This window comes from Neomonachus schauinslandi, chromosome 1 (genome assembly GCF_002201575.2).
Source record: "Neomonachus schauinslandi chromosome 1, ASM220157v2, whole genome shotgun sequence".
NCBI lineage: Eukaryota > Metazoa > Chordata > Mammalia > Carnivora > Phocidae > Neomonachus > Neomonachus schauinslandi.
This window is the reverse complement of record NC_058403.1, coordinates 80501151-80511252: the sequence shown is the minus strand read 5'-3', so window position 1 is coordinate 80511252 and position 10102 is coordinate 80501151. Positions and strand designations below refer to the sequence as shown.

The window sequence follows — 10102 nt, the reverse complement described above, 5'->3', positions numbered from 1 at the left end:
AAATCCATCTTTGTTTAGAAGCAGTCTTTGTTTGCTTTTTTAGTTTTCATGAATAGGGGACATGTTTCCATTTGACATTGAATGATGCAAGAAATGCACAATTAGGTGTCACAGTTTTTGCCCTGGGGAAAGTAATAACAGGTGCAGTAACACTTTCTGTTCTTGGAACAGGTATATCACTGTTGTTCAGAGCTTGACCCTGCTCTCCTGAAGAGACTCCTTTCTGTTTACTCTGTTACCAGGAGAACCATCCCAGCTCTGAGATGCACAGCTGCTTTGGCACAAGGCCAAATTGGTGGGGTTAACGTCTGGGTACTGCTCGGTACCCTGAGAGGACATAGAGGGTGAAGGAATCCTGTGACTGGAATCTGAGTCCTGAAACTGTCTTCTCATTGCTATGAAAGAAGGACATTACTGCCCAGCCCAGAGAGGACAGGCCTGCCTGGTTTAGGCAGATGATTGAAACCGAAGGAGTGATGGGGCAGAAAAGGGGGAAATTTTTTTTTTTAAAGATTTTATTTATTTATTTGAGAGAGAGAATGAGATAGAGAACATGAGAGGGGGGAGGGTCAGAGGGAGAAGCAGACTCCCCGCCGAGCAGGGAGCCCGATGCGGGACTCGATCCCGGGACTCCAGGATCATGACCTGAGCCGAAGGCAGTCGCCCAACCAACTGAGCCACCCAGGTGCCCGAAAAGGGGGAAATTTAAAACAAGACCCTAAACACAAGGTTCCAAGAGGGAAAAGGGGACAGGTAGAGTGGACATTAGGAGTTCTTTTTTTCTTTTCTTTTCTTTTCTTTTTTTTTTTTATATATTTGATTTATATGACAGAGAGAGACACGGCGAGAGAGGGAACATAAGCAGGGGGGAGTGGGAGAGGGAGAAGCAGGCTCTCTGTGGAGCAGAGAGCCCGATGCGGGGCTCAATCCCAGGACCCTGGGACCGTGACCTGAGCCGAAGGCAGATGCTTAACGACTGAGCCACCCAGGCGCCCCAGGAGTTCTTTTTTTCCTTTAAGAAAATTTAGATGTAGTTAGCATGTAACATTATATTAGTTTCGGTTGTAAAACATGACTCGGTATTTGTATATACTGTGAAATGATCACCACAATCAGTCTAGTTAACATCCATCATTATGCATAGGTACAAATTGTGTGTTTGTGTATGTGATGAGAACTTTCAGGATCTACTCTCTTAGCAACTTTCAAGTATTCAGTACAATAATATTCACTATAGTCACCGTGCTGTACATGTCATTCCCATGATTTATATATTTTGTAGTTGGAAGTTTGTACTTTTTAACCCCTTCACCTGTTTTTCCCACTCTTGGGGTTCTTTCTTTCTTTCTTTTTTTTTAACAAACAGCTTTATTGAGGTGTACTAGATAGTCAATAAACTTCATATTTAAAGTATACAATTTGATAAGGTTTTTTTCTTTTTAGTTTAGTCTGAATAAAACCCAGCATAAATGTATTGCTTTGTTTTGGAAATAATGGCTCAGTGTCTTTGTTCTGACAGCTTCCTAAGGGCAAACCACAGTTTGAAGTTGTCATTTTGGGTTTAAACTGCACAGAAAGAAGAGACAGTGAAACTTGCTTTTTGTTTTTATTTTCTTTTAAAGTCTCCAGATCTTGCAAGGCCAGTTTCTCCAGACCTACAGGCAGATAGTTGTGGCACCTGATCCTATTTGAAACAGATATGGTTTAAATGATACCAGCCAAGCTTAGTGATCTGGAGGTCCCCGTTTATCTTTATGGTATCAACTGCAGATAACGTTTGAATGCGGTGGTAAAAATAAAAAAGTTGGTGTCCATCCACAGACACTCTGAAACGTAAGTGTTCACAAAGAATTTCCACCCTGAGTGGCTGGTCTGGGATGGATGGAAAGTAAGGGATGGCTGACTGTTCCTCAGATACTCAAGAATTTTTGTATTTTGAACACAGCTTTGCATTCAATTGCCACATTGGCAGGAGGGTTTTCAGAGTCACCAGAAATCAATCTGATGGAAAGCACTCCGGCTTGAGGTCTACGGTGCCCACCACCAACACCTTCCTGCCTGGTCTCATGCCAGCTTTAATGTGCCCACAAAATGGAACTATCAGTCGTGGGAAGTACCACAATCTCTTACTGGAGAGCCCAAGGAGTTGTTTAAATGCCCATCATCTAGTTTCAGCACTGCATCGCAGTGGATCAGGCCAAAGTCTTGCACTGGGGAACAAGGCGGAGCACGGAGGGAGGGCTGCTCGGAGGAGGCAGGAGGCGGGGGACATGGGACGAGAAGCACAGGCAGGCAGGGATCCAGGGCAGAACTGAGCAGGGCTGGGGAGCAATTGGAGGCTGGCTCCCGTGCACACTACAGCTCGATGAGTTTTGATGTATGGATGTACTTGTGATACCCTCACCATTATCAAGATATTGAATGTATCCATCACCGTCCAAATTTCCTTGTGGACCTTTGTAATTTCCACCCCACCCCCCATCCCGCGTGCCTCGACAATCATGGGTCTGCTTTCCGTCACTCTAGAGAAGCTTGGATTTTCTAAAAGTTTATGTAAATGAAAGTATGCAGTAGGTACTCTTTTTCTGTCTGACTTATTTCACTCAGCATTATTATTCTGAGGTTCATTCATGCTGTTGTATCGGTAGTCCATCCCTTTCATTGCACAATAGTATTCTTTCATCTGGTGGTAGACATCTGGGTCGCTTCCAGGTTTCAGCTATCACAAATAAAGCTGCTATATATATTTGTGTACAAGTCTTTGTAGGGACATGTGCTTTCATTTCTCCAGTGTAGATTTCTGAGAGTGGAATGACTGCATCATATAGTACGTGTATGTTTAATTTTTGAGGAAACTTCCCAGTGTTTTCCAAAGTGGTTGTTTCATTTTCTATCCCCACCAGCAACGTTGAGAGTTCTGGTTGCTGCACATCCTCACTTGGTACAGCGTTTGGTAGAGCCCGTCTTTCTAATTTTAGATATTCAGATAGATCTCAGTGTGATTTTAATTCGCATTTCACGTGGAGTTCTTTCAATTTAGGGTTTCACAAACATAACAAGAAAGCTAAGTTGAGAATTATTCTGCCCATACAGTTGCCCTAAGAATAAACAGAAATACTTAATGTATTACAAGTATCACAAATAATGAATGAGCTCTGATAAACTACTCTGAATCTTTCCTCTTTAAGCATTGGCTCCCATCGGAAGCTAGCTGAGGCCCAAGAGGAGAAAATCTACTTGGTCATGTGTTCAGTTCTGTCTTCCCTCTGCTCCAGTGGGGCCCCCTGTCTTGCCTTTTCTGTGCTCTGAGAATTTCTCCAGCCTCCGCAGGAGTCAGAATGAGCCTTCTGCCACATCCAGATTTTTATGATTATAAACAGAATTTGAGCATTTGCTCAACTTTTAGAATTAAGGACAACTATCACGAATTAATGTTTTTTCCACTTTAGGCAATGGCTTGTAACCTCTTTGGGGTCTTGGATTCTTTTGAGAACCAGACAGAAAGTCAGGAGACAGGAAATGATAGACGTACACACAAGAGAGGGATGCATGGATCCAGCTCTAGCTAATGCTGTTGGACAGATATGTGCAATGCTGGAAGATACCGAGGGGTTTTTCCTTTCAATTATCCCATTCATAATGTGAGTGGCAGGTGTTGCCACATGTCCTGAAAAGAAATGCTGGAAAACAGAGTAAGGGCCTGGGGATCAACGTCCTATGGACATTCTCTCTGCCCTAGACCTTTTGGTGATTCAAGTCACTAAATCCTGTCTCCTGTTTGAGGCAGTGTGGCTTGAGCTTTGGAACCAGCAGCTGAAATCACCCTGACAGGTATGAGGGGTGAGTTGTGGAGCAGAGCAGGCCTTCTTCCTCGGAGAGAGCCAATTCCCACCTATAGGGTTCCCTCCACACGGACCTGTCACTACTACCTCTGGCCCTGCCCCTTTGGTGGTATCGGGACAAAGAGGAGCCTCTGGCCCCTGAAGAGGGCCTGGGACACCATCCCTGCACAGTAGAGCCCCATGTAACGGATGACCAGTCCCGGAGTCAGGTGTCCCACAGAGTGCCCATGCCTTGGCCAGCCTTCGGCCTGGGGGGGAGGAGTGGCAACGCGAGTGATTCAGCCTCCGAGGCATGTGCACCCCTCAACTGTCGCCATAGGCCACTGGCCCAGCTCTGCACGCCATACAGCAGGAGCGCACAGGCCCCATGGGGGGTGCGGGTCGGGGGGCCAGGTCTGCTCTCAGGCGGCTGAGGACTGGCCGGGCTCCTCTCTGACGCGGCAGGCAGGGCCCCAAGGATAGGGCGATACTTTCACAACCCGACTTCGCTCCCTTCCTCAGCCCCGAGCTTTCGGGCAGCCTCGGCCGCGGAAGAACGCATGGGATGGACTTAGCATGCAGGCAGGACCCCGTGACCGCGACTCGACAGTACTTATCATCATTTCTCACTGCTCTAACTGGAGCGCCAGGTTTCACTGGCCGGTGAAGACAAACCCAGGCGCACCACCTTTCACAGCCAAGTTCCCAGCCCTTCCCGAGCCCCCGGGGAGCCGCCTTTCCCCAGGTCTTCCAGTGTCTATCAGCGCAGAGGTGTAGCTAGGCGCTGGGCCACGCTTTGCTCTGGGCCACGCTTTGCTCTGCGCCACGTTTTGCTCTGCAGGGGTGCAGCTTCTGAGCCTTGATTCTGCGGCTGCGGGCCCTGACAGCTCTGGCCAGGCTGCCCATGCCAAGGCACACCGCCCCTGCTGCCACCTGACGGCGGGCATCACGCCACAGCAGCCCCGGGCCCCACCGTGTCAGAAAGCTGCTGCCGGGGCAGCGCGCTGGGCGCCGGCCTCTGCCGCGCGCAGGTTCGTTACTGGGACCAGTGACGGGGAGGGCCTCTCCCGCCTGTGCTGTCTTCATGGGAGCGGCTGCCGGGACTCCGAAGGGAATGGAAGTTTTGTAGACCATCCACTCAGTTAGTCTGCACAGACTTTTTTTTTTTTTTTGGTCTTGATGTATCTCCCTGAGGTCCGGAGCACTGCGCTGGGGTGTATTTGAGTATCAGGTGTCATGAATGCTGCACCCAGAGCCGCTACCAACCTTTGGGGACCATTTCAGGCCTGGTTTGCTCTACCAGTCTTTTTCTCCATCATGGGAAATTCTCTCTGAGGGGGCCCATTTCCTTGGCACATTTCAGCATTTGTTAGCCATTCTGCCCTGTCTAAAATGTCCACAGATGTTTCAACCTCCACCTTAGTAAACAATGATAATATAAAAAATACATACGTGTGTGTGTTTACATCTATGTCTGTGTGTACACACATACACACACGCACACACAGATACACAGGTGTGTTAGCCAGGATCCTCCACAGGAACCGGGCCAATAGTATTTGCGGTACACCCCCCCCCTCCCATATATAGCATACTGTATACTATACATATACCCTATATACTATACTATACTGTATATATAGCATATGCCTACTATATACATATACATACGCATATAGAGATTTGTTATGAGGAATTGGCTCATGTGATTATGGAGGCTGAGAAGTCCCATGACCTCCATCTGCAAACTGGAGAGCTGGTGGTGTAGCTTCAGTCCGTGTCTGAAGGCTTGAGAACCAGGAGCATCAATGGTGTAAGTCCCAGCCTCAGGGCAGAAGAAGAGAGACGTCCCAGCTCAACAGACTGAATGTGAATTCTTCCTTCCTTTTGTTCTATTTAGGCCCTCCAAGGATGGGATGAGGCCCAACCATGCTGGGGAGGGCAGTCGGCTTCACTCAGCCTGTGGACTCAGATGCTAATCTCATCCTCACAGACATAGCCAGAGTAATGTTTAACCAAATTTCTGAGCGCTGGTGGCCCAGTCAAGTTGACACATAAAAATTAACCATTATAAGCCTCTCATTCTTCATGTTAAATAGATCTTTTTGTAGGAGAGATGTCAGATGACTCTTGATATATATGCACCTTAGCTCTGGACCAGTCAGAAACTGTGCTGTACTTTCCAGATGTAAATGTAGGGGCTTTAACATTAGGTAGTTGGGGTTATGCTATCCATTCGATTTTTTTCATCCTTTTTTCTTTCTGAACTCATTTATTGCTCACAGCTCATGACCTCACCAAATACGATTTTCATTTAAATTACAAATTACTTTTCATTAAAATTAGAAAGCATATAATTTTCTGCTCTAAATATAAAAACCTATCATTACACACAGGATTGTAAGGAACACAAACATCCCGAGTCTCAATTATCTTTCTTGCTAACCTTCTCAATTACTGCTTAATTGTTCATGGTTTGCACAAGGCTAGAGTGGATTAAATCATCCTTTCCATCTGAAAGCGAATGCTCTCAATACCTTTCTGAGCCTTTAATTAAATATGTCAACACACACACAAGTCGCTGCAGTTCTAATCATCCTAGGAAAAATAATACAAATAATAATGGCAATTATTATGTGCCAGGACACTGTTCTAAGCACTTTGTATATACATCACCTCACTTAATCTTCACAACAACCCATTTGATGCCCGTTTCATGGGTGAGGAAGCGAAGCCCAGAGTAGTAACCTGCCCAAGGTCACTGGTTAGTATGGACCTCACCTGGGCTACAGTCCGTTATTCTAAGGGAGGGCTTCCCATACCTAGCATCTGTTTATTTCTGCATCTTTTCCCTCTGCAAGAACAGAAAAAAGAAAGAACATAGCTGCAAATATGCTACCTAACCTGGTGCGTGTTTTTCAGTCACAATCTGTCTTTCTCTGTCAACTTCTCCTTCTGAGAAACTCCTGAGCCCACTTTAGAAGTGACCCCACATAATGCTTTGTCACTTGGTGTCCTCTGGTGCAAGGATGTCCTGGGGCCTTGTCACCCCCCGAGGTTGGGAACCAAACCTTGGTGAGTGAGCTCCTTGGGGTACATCCTTTGGGACCCTCAGTCTGGAAGAGGGCACAATCGGGGCCATTGGGAAGGCAGCCGAGAGGATTCGGTAAGCCCTGCACGGGAAGGGTGTGACCTGTTGGCGTGTTTGGCTCTTGGTTGCAGTGATTAATCATGAAGGGAGAGCACTGATCCCTGTAGATATGAAGAACCATGAGGCTGGCGCTGGGCTGGGCATGTCTCTGGGTGGGCGGTAGTAGTGTGGGGCCACTGACGCTCGGCTTCTCTTGCCCCGAGAGGCCAGGACCTGTCTTTCTGCACGGGCCCCTGCTTGTGTGCTCTCCTTCCCCCACTCAGAGCAAGGCCCTGCTTGGAACGGACGCTGTCTTTGGGTCCTTGACATCTGGCAAAGGATGCCAGCAAGGGCATAAGAGGCCCACAACACAGAGCTGGGAGTGGAGAGGACAACGTGGGAAGCCATTACAGATCGGGCACAGAGACACTCACAGTGGGGGACATCAGTGGGGAGGTGCCATTTGAATTGGGCCTTGAAGGTTTGGACGTTGCAAGCAGAGGGGGGGCCCTGGGGTGGGAAATCACGAGAGGAGAACAGCGGGCAGAGGGGGAGGCTAGACAGGCAGGTCTGGGCAGACTGGGGAGGGCCTTACCTGTTGGACCACCCATTTCTATAGGACTGAGAGCCCCACAGATCAGGGATAAGTGATGGTCTGGGCAGGGGCTGAACAAGTGAGCTGTACCCCCTACCCCCACCCCAGACAATGCCCGGCAGTCTCTGCTGGGGGGCCTATTTCCTGTGTTGTCTCCTATAATTATGCATTAGATGGTAGAGGATGAGGGAGGTCTAATGGTGTAAGGGACCTGGGCCAGAAGGGGGAAGAGACCATAGGTCATGGGGAAGAGGAAATTGGTGGAGAAAGACAAAGCACATGGACCAGTGTCTTTTGGGAGAAGGTGAGCAGCTAAAAGGGATGACCAAGCCAGAAAGCAGGGCATCGTCCTAGGCTCCTCCCCTCCTTCATCCCCCAGTCAGTCAGTCAGTCACTCCTTCCAGCCATTTCTACCTCCTGCCAACATTTATGCTTTAGCTCCACTAAATTCTCTGTATTTTTCGAGACTATTCCCATGTTTTACATTGCATTGGTCTGTGAACATTTGGTTCCCTCCGTCTGCAAAATCCCCTCCCCACCTTATCGTCTTGGTAAACTTCTACCCAACACCACTTTACCAACAGGAGAGATGGCGCCGTGGTTTGACCACACCCTGCACAGGCTTGCACAGAAACAGCTCTCAGACGGTCTTGCCATTGTCTGTGTGGCTGCTTGGAGACGTGCCTGTCAGCTCTTCGAGAAAACACTCACCACCCCGCTGCCAAGAGCGTGGTGAGCTGACAGCTTCAGCTGTAGCCTCCTTCAGAACCAATCTCAGTCTTCAGCTGAGGCCACATCCTTTTCAGGTGGCATTACAAGGCCGGCCATTTTGGCACAAGGCTGGCCTTCTCTGGTGGGCGTCTGTGCTCCAGAGCTCCCTGCTGGGCAGGCTGAGACCAGAGCAGGTCTGCGTTGTGGCTGGCGAGTTCTCCCCGCCCTCTCCGGCGTCTGCTGCCTTCTCGCAAGTCCTGCCCCAATGAGACACTGGCACTCCTACCTCCACCTCAGTAAGTAAATAAAGATGGAGTTTGGGGACCAATCACCCCATCACCCAGCTGGCAATGGGGGCCACATCCCAGGAGTTAGGTGAGTGTGGACAGCCCGGAATGAGCTGGTGGTGACTTGGGGGAATGTGGGTGGAGAAGAATTATCCTCTTATTGGGAAGATTGGCACTGGGAAGGTATGCAGAGGAGAATCATGTATATGTAACTGATAAACATATGTTATATGTAACGTATTTATAAGTGTATACACACATGTGGATAAGTGGAAATGGATAGTTGCATTGGTGATCTATAGGTGCATAATGAAAATCTGAGAACAATTAACAAAAATTGAAAACTAAGTGGAAAACTAACTAACTAAGAGCCAGAGGGTTTCTTTGGCACCTTACAAAGAAGCCTTCATCTTGCATGGTTGGTGAAGAAAAAAGAGCTGAAAACGAAGCCCAGGATTTAATAGGCAGAGGGGCTGAGCACCAAAGATGGTTGAATGCTCAGCCAATGCGGGTTGGTAGGACCCTGACATGTGGGATAGGGACTTCCGGGTGGATATTCTGGAAGATTCTGAATCCCTGAAATTCTCTGGCCCTCAGAGCCTGCAGAGGTGGCTCACCAGCTACATCAAGAGTGTGAGCCCCCAGCCCCATGTGGGTAGACAATACCGAGGTCTTCCCCCTCACACAAGGCAACAGGGGTCCCTAACTCTTTTCCACCTCTAACTCCTTTCCTGGCTGCCAGCTGACAGCCAGAGTTAAGTCGCTGCATAATTTGGCTGAGGCCATGCTGGCCTGATGGAGGAGGAAGGGGACTAGAGCCCAGAGGAGTTGGGAGATCTGGTTCACATTCACCGGCAGGGGTTAGGGGTGCTGGTGGGCCTGGATTCGTGGAGAGTTGCAGGACTGGGTGAGGGAGCTACATGACACAGGACTTCACACCCTGGCAAGGACCCCAGGAGAAGGGGTAAGCTCACTGCTAGGATGGCTTCTCGAAGCCGGGCAAAGGCCATAGCTCAGGCTGAGGGAGGTTGAAATGTCTGAATTGCCAGGAAAGATGGTAGAGGAAGGGGCTGAAAGGCTCAGGGAAATGAGCAGGCACTCGGAATGGATATAGTACGTTAGGCAAGAAGACAGTGTTCTCAGGGGAGACTGAAGAACACACCACTCACCAAGGCCATGACTAAGTTGCTCACTGGTGTCCCTCTGCTGCAGGCCAGGACGGATGCCCAAAGAGGCGGGCACAGAACCTGGTTCGCTGAAGCTATGGCTGTGACATGGAAAGTTCAGTGTGACCATCGTGGAGGCCTGATCTTTAGAGACGTATAAGAGGGTCAATAGAACAGTGTCCTTAGTGGAAAAGAGATGGGCACCCAAAAGAGTACTGTGTATATATATATGCATATGTCATCAAAGGAGACTAAAAATGAATGAGTGGGAGGCTAACGGTGGTCACCCCAATACAGAGTCATGATGTCTTGCCTGGTTACTGGACCCAAGCCTGTTTTCAGACCCAGAGCCTGTTGACTGAAGAGGTGGCTGGAACACCGGGGAGAACCCC

General features: G+C 48.7%; 1 pseudogene; it reads right to left on the bottom strand.

Moving 5' to 3' along the window:
* Positions 1 to 1684: 1684 nt before the first annotated feature.
* Positions 1685 to 9840, bottom strand: LOC110582615 (annotated as a pseudogene).
* Between the last annotated feature and the right edge of the window lie 262 nt (positions 9841 to 10102).